Source organism: Cervus elaphus, chromosome 19, assembly GCF_910594005.1.
Source record: "Cervus elaphus chromosome 19, mCerEla1.1, whole genome shotgun sequence".
NCBI classification, from domain to species: Eukaryota; Metazoa; Chordata; class Mammalia; order Artiodactyla; family Cervidae; genus Cervus; species Cervus elaphus.
In genome coordinates this window covers 76777322-76790869 of record NC_057833.1, presented here as the reverse complement: position 1 = coordinate 76790869, position 13548 = coordinate 76777322, and the positions used below count along the sequence as shown (strand labels likewise).

The 13548-nt window shown below is 42.2% G+C and overlaps 1 protein-coding gene across 1 annotated transcript in view; it reads right to left on the bottom strand.

Moving 5' to 3' along the window:
- Nucleotides 1-13548, bottom strand: part of DSCAM (DS cell adhesion molecule) — an 823896-nt gene that overhangs the window by 752975 nt on the left and 57373 nt on the right. The window lies entirely within an intron of this gene.

The window sequence follows — 13548 nt, the reverse complement described above, 5'->3', positions numbered from 1 at the left end:
CACCAAGGAAGCCCAGATAACCTAAAATCACTAACACTCATGGGTGCCTTTCAAGCATAGTATGGTAGAATATGATAACCACAGAGAGACTTAGAGGAATGGAAAGATCAGAACTCAAGGTCAGGTCCAGAATATATGGGGGGAAATAACACTATAATATTCATTTTACCCACTCCCTCCATAAGTTTATGCTGAGGAGATGTGTTTAAAATGATCACTGACAGCAAACTTGAAGTAGGAAAAGAAATCAGGGAAAAATAGACATTATGGCATGGAAGCAGGCGTGAAGAGTCCTCCGCTGACTGACAAAGGTGACCCCGACGTAAGGATTTGTCTTGCCCTCCCGGAAACTCTGTCTATATCTGTGTATAACACCCAAGCAAATTAACACCAGAATCAAAAATGCCTTTCACTTTCTTCACCGCCCTTCCAAGGATTCCTTAAACGTTCACAATTACCGAAATGTGTCTAGTTCTGAAATGAGTACATGCTCTTCACTGAGAAAACATTGTTATACAAATGCCTCTCAGGTTTTCCCAAATCCGTATCTCTGTGTTCTGAGTGAAGTTAAGTCAGAAAGAGAAAAACAAATATCAAATATTGATGCATATATACTGAATCTAGAAAAATGGTTCTGATGAACAGATTTCCAGGGCAGGAAGAGAAATGCAGACACAGAGCATGAACTTGTGGTTACAGGGGGAAGAAGGAGAGGGTGGGAGAAATGGAGAGAGTAGCAGTAACATATATGCACTATCATGTGTAAAACAGACAGCCGGTGGGGAAGCTGCCGGGTGGTGCAGGGACCTCAGCTCAGTTCTCCGTGACGACCCAGAGAGGCGGGATGCGGGAGTGGGGAGGAATCCTGACAGGGAGGGAATATGTGTATACATATAGCTGATTCAGGTTGTTGCCCAGCAGGAACTAACACAATGTTGCAAAGTAATTACCCTCCAATTAAAATTTTTAAAATAATAAATAAATAAATGTCTAATCTACACATATTTCTTTTTCATCTAGAAGGACATTAGGAGAATTCAATGAGGGACATGACCCTGCTTATGCTAATTTACTTTGTTTGTAATTAAATTTGGTTCTTCATTTAGTTAAAGTGTAACTTTGATTTTTGACACAACGAAGGTATAGCTTCACTCCAGGAGGTGCTGAATCTCCCTAATCCCAGGAAAACTGGAAGTACAATCACAGGCCCCCAGAACCTAAGACACCTTTTACCAGATTGCTCCGTTTCTTCTGTTTCATTTTGAGTCTGAATCACTGGTTACTGTCTCAACTTGCCCTAGAGCTAGGAACATTAAGTAAATTTCTGGCAATAGCTATTTTAACCCCTTTCGCCAAACTTCAGGGTTCTATCAGTTTTGAGCGGTTTGGATCCACAATATCTTAACTCCTCAGAGAATACCATGTGTGGGCTATGATTTAATATAGTAACTCTTCTACTGTAAAAACATATAGAAGGTGCTTTATGATGATATAAATCTACAGCCACAATCCAACTTTTAATTTAACCCAGATTATTAGGAGTACATGTATTCAATCAAAAAATTAATTTAGCAATTTACCTATTTTACACTATTTTATGGTATAATGTAATAATTACATGGGCTTCTCTGGTGGCTCATCAGTAAAGAATCTGACCTCCAAGGCAGGAGATATGAATTCAGTCCCTGGGCTGGGGATCGAAGGAAGGTTTCCATTTCCTTCCTGGAACCCACTCCAGTATTCTTGCCTGGGAAATCCCACAGAGGAGCCTGGAGGACTACAGTCCATGGGATTGCAAAAGAATCAGACATGACTTATTGACTAAACAACAACAACAATTAAATAGGGCCGTAGTTTTATATTTAACCTTGAAAGTATGGTTTCCTACTTAGCAATCATAGTCCAAGTCAAGAATTTCTACTAGAAAAATATTAATATTCTAATGTCATTGTTTCATACATAGTTGGCACTCATGAAAGTTGAAGTAATGATAAAATATTGCTAAGGACTTGGAAAATGTATTTTGTTATAAATACTTCCTCCTATCCTTTGGAATAATTAGAGAATATTACACACTCATCTGTTGGAAGGCTATTGGCAGAAGAGATGTTTTGATGATACGTTGAGAAGATAAAAGGAAACCAGAGAATCATTAAAATGATCAGGAAGATGAGGAAAGATAACTGACAGCTAAAAGACAAAAGACAAACTGAGAGAAAAATGAGTCGCACTTTAGAGGAAAACTCAAATCTTAATACTTTGGCTCCAAAGAAAAACTGACATCGATGGAGTGACTGTTTGAGTTGGACAATAAATCAAGGTTAACACCTGCTCTAGAACCTAAGCATGCTAGATGCAACAAAGATCGTATTTAAGTATCTGTGCAGCTTTGTAAATAAGTGGGACAAAAATGCCATAATCGTAGCAGCTGCTTCATTATGTCCTGATAAGCTGCCTAGGTAATTAAAATGTCACACATGATGCAGAAGAGTAGATTAATGTTTCTGCTCCATTTCTTAAAGGCAGATGTGCATTCTCAGCCTTGGTGCTGGGAGCCTGACCAAATACACAGAGTCTGCACGGCTCCAATTGGCGCCTCTGCCAGTTCAGCATGAGTAGGTCTTGTGTGTACATACTAAGGAAGGCTGAGCCTTTGCTTTTAAAGTTCAGTACAGGAATGGACCATCCTTATTACTTCCCGATGTCTTCTTTAAAATTTACTTATTTTTATTGGAGTATAGTTGATTTACAATGTTGTGTTAGTTTCAGGGGTACAGCAAAGTGATCCAGTTTATATATAATATATACATATTCAGCTTATATATATATATATCATATGTGCTTCCCAGGTGGCACAGTGGTAAAGAATCTGCCTGCTAACTCAGGAGATGCAAGAGATGCAGGTCGATCCCCAGGTTGGGAAGATCCCCTGGAGGAGGAAATGACAACCCACTCCATTATTCTTGCCTGGAGAATCCCATGGACGAAGGAGCCTGACAGGCTGCAGTCCACGGGGTCACAAAGAATCGGATACGTCTGAGTGACTGAGCACGCACACGCACACATATGACATATTTTTTTTCTTTTTCAGGTTATTATAAGTTATTGGGTTATTACACAATGTTGACTACAGCTCCCTGTACTATACAGTAGGTCTTGTTAGTTATCTATTTTATATACAGCAATAATACATATATGTCAATCCCAAGCTTCTAATTTAAAAGATTCACAAACCACTATCCAGAACTCATTGGAGTAGGAAATGGCACCCCACTCCAGTATTCTTGTCTGGAAAATTCCATGGGCATTGGAGCCTGGTGGGCCATGGTGCCACAAAGAGTCAGGCATGACTGAGCATCCAGAACTCAGAGAAGCCTCAAACTTCTTATTTAAAAACCCCCAGTATGTACATGGTTACCTTTAGTGAGCTTATCATAGGTGACTTTTCTCATAGACTCTAATGAGAACTCCAGTTTTTCTTACACAATGGAACCAATACTAGCCTTGATGACTTATTTGCTCTCTACAAGAGAATTAGCTTCAGAATTCATCATCCTTCTATGTGCTTGACATTTAAAGAGCATGCTATGGAATAAATTTGTTTAAAAGATTTCCACTGAGGCTTTCTGATGCTTATATACATATCACCCTGCTACTCTGATCACTGGGATAGGAGATTGGGGTTGGGTGACTTTTGAAGAGGATAATCACACATGGGTGCATGTATGTTTACATGTACACATGTGAGTATGCGGCCTCTTGTACAATAAAGCACTGAAGACTTCTGTGATGCTACAGGATAGACTACAACAAAAAACTTAAGAATTTATAAAAATTTCTAGTGACTGTTCTATTCATATTTGTTACTTGCTCAGAACATGCACTTCATGCTTCAGGTAATGAGAAAAACATCTCTATGGAAATACGCTCCGCAGTGACTGCCTGATGGAAGCAAAGGCCTTTACAAGCACTCACTCAAATGCATGGAGGGCAGGCTGGTTTATATCTATCTCCCAAGAGGTTCTAATAAATTGAAGATGAAAATAGATAATCTGCAATCCTCTGACAACATCCTCTTAAGTAGTCACATTCCCAAGAGTTATTTGCATAATAAATAGGATAATGAAACATCAAAATATATCATTTTTGTCCTTAGAGTCAGGATACAGTGAAATGGTTCTTGCCCTGTTCCTAAGAGGCTATGAATGAATGTGCCTCTCTTCACACTGTCTTACTCCCAACCCCAGGCACCAGGGATGTGAAGCACAGAACTGTAGGCATGGACTGACTTGACCCTCGACCATGCCTCCCAAGCCCATTCTGTCCCTCCATCCTCACAGTGCTCAAGTTGAGGGAACTGAAGAGCACCTCCTTCAACAGCACCAGTCAAAAAGGAAACATAGGTACTCATGTCATTTGAGGCCTACTTGATTTTCTTTAGATTTCTAGAGGATTCCTATTTAATAGCTTTTAGGTACTTAGATTGAGTTTCTCAGGTGGCTCAGTGGTAAAGAACCCACCTGTCAATGCAATAGATGCAGGTTGGGTCCCTGAGTTGGAAAGATCCCCTGGAGAAGGAAATGGAAACCCACTCCAATATTCTTCTCTGGGAAATCCCATGGACAGAGGAGTCTGATGGGCTACAGTCCAAGGGGTCGCAAAGAGCCAGACACGACTGAGTGAATAAACAACAAAAGTACGTAGATCAGCCTGTGCTGTGGGCTGGATTGCATCCCCTCAAAATTCCTATGTTGTAGTCCTAACCCTCAGAAACTCAGAACGTGTCCCTGTTTGGAAGCAGAATTGTAATTAGTGAAGACAAGGTCAGACTAAAGTGGGGTGGCCCCTCATCCAACATGACTGGTGTCAAAAATAAAAAGTGGACATGTGGACATAGGAAGTGCTCATTGTAACGATGAAGGCAGAATCTATAAGCTGTGAGGGTGTGGGTCACTAAAGTCATCAGCAAAGCCCAGAGGCTGAGGCAGCGCCTGCAACAGTCTTCCTCGAAGCTTCAGAAGGAGTCAGCCCTGCCCACACCTTGACCTCAGACTTCTGGCCTCCAGACTGTGAGAGAGTGAGTTTCTGTGTTCTCAGCTCCCAGTCTCTGGTGCTTTGCTGTGACCGCCCTAGGACTCATACACAGCATATGTGCTCTCGGTTGATTTGATTGTAGTATCATGTGCATGCTCAGCCCTATCCGACTCTTTGCAACTCCATGGACTGCAGCCCACCAGGATCCTCTGTCCATGGGATTCTCCAGGCAAGAATATTGGAGTGGGTTGCCATGCCCTCCTCCAGGAGATCTCCCCGATTCAGAGGTCAACCCATATCTTTTATGTCTGCTGCAATGGCAGGAGGATTCTTTACCACTGAGCCACCTGGGAAGCCCTGTAATATAATAATTGTCTTTAACAGGCTGACCCCTGATGGCTTGGTCCTCTCTCCTTCCTTATAAGTTTAAGAGCAACAGTATCACTGTGGATAAAAATAGGTGCTTCACATAAATGAAGTTAGTGAAATATATTGACCTGGCAAAGACAAGTATTTCCTCCTGAAAAGTGATGATGATCTGCTAACAAAAGACCAGCATTTGCATGGAGTCAAAGTTACTTGATGACAAAAACTGTGAATGAAGGAAGAAGCTGTCTGAAATTAAAAATGTAGAAGTCAGTTCTTTGGTTCTTGCCTAACAGAATATTGATCAAATCTTATTCATTATTAAGCCTGTTGTAAACCAAAAGCATTTTATACAGTTGTTTAGTTGCTAAGTTGTGTGTAGCCTCCCAGGCTCCTCTGTCCATGGGATTCTCCAGGCAAGCATACAGGAGTGGGATGCCATGCCCTTTTCCAGGGAATCTTCCCAACACAGGGATCAAATCCATGTCTCTTATGTCTCCTTCATTGGCAGGCCAGTTCTTTAAAACTAGTGCTATCTGGAAAGCTAATATACATATGCCAGCAAATTTGGAAAAGTCAGCTGTGGCCACAGGACTAGAAAAGGTCAATTTTCATTTCAATCCCAAAGAAAGGCAATGCCAAAGGATGTTCCAACTACCACACAGTTGCACTCATCTCACACACTAGCAAAATTATGCTCAAAACTCTCCAAGTGAGGCTTCAACAGTGTGTGAACTGATAACTTTCAGACGTTCAAGCTGGATTTAGAAAAGGCAGGAGAACAGGAGATCAAATGGCCAACATCCGTTGGATCATAGAAAAAGCAAGAGAATTCCAGAAAAACATCTACTTTTGCTCTATTGACTATGTCAAAGTCCTTGACTGTGTGGATCACAACAAACTGTGGAAAATTCTTAGCAAGTTGGAAATACTGGACCCCCTGACCTGCCTCCTGAGAAATGTGTATGAAGGTCAAGAAGCAACAATCAGAACTGGACATGGAACAATGGACTGGTTCCAAATTGGGAAAGGAGTATGATTGCCAGGAGAAATATTAATAACCTCAGATACACAGATGACACCACCCTTATGGCAGAAAGTGAAGAGGCACTAAAGAGCCTCCTGACATAAGTGAAAGAGGAGAGTGAAAAAAGCTGACTTAAAACTCAGCATTCAAATAACTAAGATCATGGCATCTGGTCCCATCACTTCATGGCAAATAGATGGGGAAATAATGGAAACAGTGAGAGACTATTTTATTGGGCTCCAAAATCACTGCAGATGGTGACTGCCATCATGAAATTAAAAGACGTTTGCTCCTTGGAAGGAAAGTTATGACAAACCTAGACAGCATATTAAAAAGCAGAGACACGACTTTGCTGACAAAAGTCCATCTAGTCAAAGCTATGGCTTTTCCAGTAGCCATGTCTGGATGTGAGAGTTGGACTATAAAGAAAGCTGAGCACCGAAGATTTGATGCTTTTGAACTGTGGTTTTGGAGAAGATTCTTGAGAGTCCCTTGGACTGCAAGGAGATCCAACCAGTCCATTGTAAAGGAGATCAGTCCTGGGTGTTCATTGGATGGACTGATGCTGAAGCTGAAGCTCCAATACTTTGCCCACCTGATGCAAAGAACTGACTCATTGGAAAAGACCCTGTTGCTGGGAAAGATTGAAGGCAGGAGGAGAAGGGGATGACAGAGGATGAAATAGTTGGATAGCATCACCGATTCAATGGACATGACTTTGAGCAAGTTCAGGGAGTTGGTGATGGACAGGGAAGCCTGCAGTGCTGGAGTCCATGGGGCCACAAATAGACCCCATGGGATATGACTGAATGACTGAACTGATATATATATATATATATATAGACACACACATATATGTGTGTATATATATATATATCTCCACATATGTTTGTATGTACATTAATACACATATATACATACACATGTGTACTGTGCAAAACCTCTAATATGGTCTCATCCATGATATTAGGCAGAGCACAGTACATTTTTAAAAAAACAGCATGAAGGCAAAAATCAATTTAAGTAAGACTGAGGCTTTATAGATGTCTCTGGGAGTATGCCAGAGGACAATTAGGCTTGTTTTATAAAGTCCAAAAAATGTAGAGCCCTCATTCTCCATTACAACCCCCAACACACACACACATAGCTGCTGACCAGACACTCTTCCATCATATTCCAAGTCCTCTAGACATTCCATCTCCAGTAGCCACCTGGGTTCTACTATCTCCTTTTCGAGAAGGACCCATCTCCTCTATCAGAAGCTCCCCTCTATCAGGGCTCTCAGCAGCCCTCAGCTTTCTTTTCCGGGTTCCCTGGCTTTGGGTTCATTTTGGCCTATGCTTCCCCAGGAAGCCTCAATTCAGTAAATTCCTGTCCAACACAGGAGAGTCCTCAGCAGGGGAGGCAAGGGGAAGTGAGCGACAATTACTTTTAATGCTTCATCTTTTCCTTTTCCCTTGCCAAATGTTCAAAGTAAAAATTGCTGTCACCCTTTCAAAAAAACAAAATCAGATGTCTTGCAAGAAGCCCCAGGTCTTTCAGACTTTCAGGTGCGACTCTGCCTGCTCAGGTCTCAAGCTGGTTTGTTGGACTCTCAGAAAAGAAGAGAAACGAGAAGTCTAAGGAGTCCCTCAGAGGCAGAGCACCCTGGTATGGGCCCCCCCACCCACTTCACCCCACAGCTTTGATCAGAGATTTCTGCTGTTTCATCCATGTTTTTAGTAGTAGGGGTGGTGTCTGAATAAATACCATAGACTGAGCGGCTTAGGGCTTCCCAGGTGGTGCTAGTGGTAAAGAAACCACCTGCCAATGCAGTAGATGCAAGAGACATGGGTTTGACCCCTGGGCCAGGAAGATCCCCTGGAGAAGGAAATGGCAATCCAATCCAGTATTCTTGCCTGGAAAATTCGATGGGCAGAGGAGCATGGCAGGCTACAGTCCCTGAGGTCACAAAGAGTCAAACACGACTGAGCGACTAAGCAGTCAAGGGAGGCTTAAACACAGACACTTACTTACTTCTCACAGTTCTGGAGGCAGGAAGTTCAAGATCAAAGTTCCATCAGGTCTGGTTTCTCTTGAGACCTCTCCCCATGGCTGATGGACGGCCACCTTCTCACCATCCTCACAGGGCCTCTTCACAGAGCATGAGCATTCCCGGTGTCTCTCCCTCTTCTTATAAGGACACCAGTTCTTTGGGATTAGGGCCCCACCCTTAGGTCTTCACTTCACCTTAACAGCCTCCCTAACCCACTCCAGTATGCTTGCCTGGAGAATCCCGTGGACAGAGGAGCCTGGTGGGCTACAGTCCACGGGGTGGCAAAGAGTCAGATGCGAATGAGCGGCTTAGCACAGCACAAGACAGCACACTTCCCTAAAGCCCTTTTCTTGAATATAGTTACATCGTGGGCTTAGAACTTCAACTTATGAATTTTGGGGGAGGGCACATTTCGATCCAAAATGGGAAGGATGAAGGCGTAAGGGTGTCACAAAGTCAGTTGTCTTCAGACATTTCCAGGATCAAGACAGGGCAGTGGTGGAGCCTGTGATGTCTGGAGGAGAGGACCCACAAATGGGCAAATTAAAGAAATAAACCCCCCACTGGCCAAGCAAAACACATCTGTTTTCAACCTCTGCTATAGAATTTCTGGAAACTTTTGAAATTAATTGAAAACTGCTTCAGCAAGCATCAGTGGCCCAGCTAGTGTTCACTTGTTCTGCCTTTGCTTTCTGTTGGGTGATGAGAATTGTTTGCTTTGCGATGAGGGGCAGAGGGAGAGCTGCACGCCTTTAGCTCCTACAGATGGACATGGAGTTTCAGAAGGTAAGGTATGGATGTCAATTTCCTTCAACATTTACTTCTGGCCTTTAATTTCCACATATAGAGTAGAAAGAACTCATTTCTACAGCCTGAAAGAAAAGCTCAGTTAATGGATGTTTGCATCTATAAGAAATCAGACACTGCTAATATGCCAGATGTGTTGTTGTTGCTGTTTATTAGCTAAGTTATGCTCGACTCTTTGTGACCCCATGGACTGTATCCCACCAGGGTCCTCTGTCCATGGGATTCTCCAGGCAAGAATACTGGAGTGGGTTGCCATTTCCTCCTCCAGGGGATCTTCCTGACCCAGGGATCAAACCCTAGTCTCCTGCATTTGCAGGTGGATTCTTTACCAATGAGCCACCTGGGAAACCCCAATATGCCATGATAGATGTCACAAAATTCTTAATTCCTTAGACCCCCAGTCAGATGACACATCGATTTCATGCCACATGCCTATTCTGGTCAACTAGCCATGACTGCCTGGAGTCCTGTGGTGAGAAGGACTCTGAAGTTTCAGATTGAACATATAAATACAGTGCTCTCACCAGTCAACTGCATCTATCAGGGATGACAGACAGAGGGAGGGCTTTGAGCCACCAGAATATGAAAGCCCAGGGAATTTGCAGCTTGTCTAGGACACTCTTGTCTTGGATAAGATCCAGCATGGCACCAGCCAGACAAACAAATCCCTCACTTTGTAGGTGCAACAAAGGGGAGAGTGCTCTGCGGTGTTTTATGGGGCCAATAGGCAGACAGAGACACAGAAAAAAACCCAAATTATTTCTTTGGGCTTGGAAGAAAATCAAAATCATGTGAAATAAAAGTAGCATACACACTCTATGATTTTAATATGAGCTCTAAAGAAACAAATGTGTATCAAGTGTTTTTTTGGTTTATTCGGGAAGTTGGTGATTAGTTTTATGGTTTTGATTTAAAAAGAAAATCTCTGTAATAATCTTACTGATATTCTCCTCTTAAGCAATATTCTGTAGGAAAGGGCCAACCTTTCTTGGCACTACCTCTTTCTTCTGGAGATTATTAATTTCTTTTTAATAGACCTCATACTGCAAAATCAAATTTTTATATCACAAAGGGATTTACATTTATCTTGGGCTGCATACTCTTCATCGTCTATCAAACTGAGTTTAAGTTTCTAATTGAAATAATTTTTCAAGTGTTGAGCAATAAAGAGGCAATAAGTGATATGTTTAAATTATTTATTCATCTTATTTATAATTAATTCGGTTTTGTTCCTTGCTGCACAGTGAGGCTAACTCAATGTGTTTGATTTTCAAATCTTTCCTATCATTAGGCAACAACTGAAATGGCTGTTTTTTCCTGCCCTTCTTGTGTTTCGTTGGTCCCAGGGGACTGAGACAACATCAATTTAAATCACAGTTAATTTAACACATTAACATTGCTTTATAACACACTGCTCCAAAAAGAGATTCATGAATAGATCATGCCTATTTTTAGTCAAATAAAAAAAAAATTACCCACCTGGTAAGAGGAATTATTGTATTAACAAAGATCTCATTCTTCATCATTTAAGGACTGTGTATGCTTTGATCTGTATTCTTACTTGAGTTAAGACTGATAAGATTGATATACCTTTAACATGTATTACATAGTAGATCCTCAACTAGTTGATACCACTAGCAGGTGGCACTAGTGGTAAAGAACCCACCTGCCAATGCAGGAGACCTAAGAGATGCAGGTTCAATCCCTGGGTTGGGAAGATCCCCTGGAAAAGTAAATGGTAACCCACCCTACTCTTCCTGTCTGAGAGATCCCATGGATAAAGGAGCCTGGTGGGCTACAGTCCATAGGGTCACACAGAGTAGGACATGACTGAAGTGACTGAACACACAACTAGTTGATCCGGTTAACTGGTCTAAATATTATCTAAAACTTTTTTTCCAACATCTCTATCTGGATGTCTCTCTTGCAGCACAAACTCAGGACCAAACTGAATGCATCATTTCCTCCCACCTAACCATCTGCCTGCTCATGCTTCCTCTTTCTGATTATGGCATCATGATCACCTTCAGCATTCTAAGGTCACTGGTTACTCTCTGCTCCCGAATACACATACTGTCCCAGCCTTGTTCATTCCACCACTGCTCCATATCACACCCTGATAATCTCTTCCTCCACCAAGTTCCCAGCCACTGGACAACCCTACAGCCAATACATGTACATACTTCCCAGTCTTTTCCCCTAATGCCCAAGTAATGCACCTGCTCTGCTCACAAACCTATAAAGTTACCCTTTGACTCAATGGATATGCTCAAGCTTCCCAGGTTCCCATTTATTCAGGCTGGGTCCTATCTCTGCAACTTCATCCACTAGTACTTGGTAGTTGGATAGTGATGAACCAGGGCTTACACGTAAGGGATGCTCCTAAGACCTTATTCAACAGTAAGCCCCTTGATACACACCAAGTATATCTTTGCTGCTCACACAATGTCTGATAACTTGGCTACTCAAGAAATATTTGTAGAATACATGGTCAAAGAGTAGGTCAAAAACAAAATACAGAGAATAGAATAATCAAGTAATCTGAAACTCAAGCCAAAAATACAAGCAGTGTGATGGGCAGGAAGATTCAGCCACTGCCTAGAATGATTCAGAAATAAGTGACCGTGTCGATAACCTAGAACTGCATTCAAGCAAGTGCCTAATTGACAACACTTCAAGTGATCTGATTGCTTGGTCCACAGTGGGCCTCCACAAGTTCCACGTGTCCCGGCAGGAAAGGATAGGAACTTCCCTTGGCCTGGAAGATACAGTAACTTGACCATGAGGATCAGGGTGAGGTATAAGAACAAAAGCAATATCAAGTATGATTACAAACATGTACTGAGCTTTTCTTATGAGAGGTGCCATGTCCTATCCACATCAGCTTACTCAATTGTGAAAACAACCCTCTGAAGGTAACAACAATACACAGCTGCTGAGTGGCTTCTAAGAGACTGTGTTCTTATCCTAACACTTCAGCTCCTCTCCTGTAGGGGATGATACATCCCCATCTGCCACCTTGTGGGAGGAGACAGCTGCCCTGTCTACTGACATCAGGCTTGGACAGGTGACATGCTATGGCCAATAATGGCAAGTGAGCAGACATGAAGTATGCAAATCCAAGCAGAAGTTTTAGAAGGTTCCCAACAGGTCTGGGGGAAATGGCCTGCCCCAAGTAACACTGCCTTTAGGTGGGCCCTAGGGGAGCAGAGCTGTGGCCAACATTCAACCTAACACAAGATGCAAGAACTTTGAGGTTCATGGTTACTACTCAAAACTTAGCAATGGCCAAGCCAGGATTCACATCCAGAGCCTACATGTTCATCTATCATAATCTTCTGCCCTCTTAAGCACATGACCTATTATTAGAAGATACCCCAAGTCTACTTCTGTTGGGCTTTGTCCCTCCTTCCTGCAAGTTCAGTCCTGCAAGTTCTGGAAGTTGGTTAGATGTGCAGAATCTCAGCCCACCACTCCAGGATCTGTATTTGAATGGAATCACTACATATGAGATGTGCTGGTTTAACCCATCCACATGACTATCTAGCTCATGACAGGGCAAGGTCAAGGGCCATGAACTAGAAATGCACAAGCATCTACTTGTTTTCCAAGGAATCAGAGGGGGTGGACCCACGTGTTGTACTATCCTTATTGTAAGACTTTCTAGGACTTGCTCTAAACACTAAATAATGCCCTTTGATGGAGCAGCTCACACTCACTGCTGGCTATACTGACCTCTTGTTCACAACCCAATGGCTTGTTTATTGAACAAATAAGCATTAGATCCTATCAGTCCTCATAAGTGGCTGTCAGCATGTGAAAAAATGACATATCACACTTTTCTTTTCCCTCCTGTTCCAAGATCCCATTATTGGTTTATTACCGTTTTGATGAATGACAGTGATCATTACCATAACAGTAAACACCATAGCTTCCCAAACACAAAGCTATCATCATAATTAGTAGAGGAATATAGCCCATACCCAGTGTTGCATAGCTGGGAACTCAGTTATCATGGTCTCCTCTCCACATGGCCCTAAAACCAGGGGTGGTGAGCAAGAGTATCCAAATAGACACGGAAATGAGTAATGACCTTTCAAGATGGTGGATAATTCAGGTGGAACAACTACCCACGCATCTGAGACACTTTGTCCCCTGTGAAAGCTAAGGTTTTTGACAGGCTGGTTTATGAATAAATTCATGACATGAGACATTTCCAAAATGTCTGTTAAGAACCATTTCAAAATGAAGTCATCAAAATTACTGCAAAATGTATACT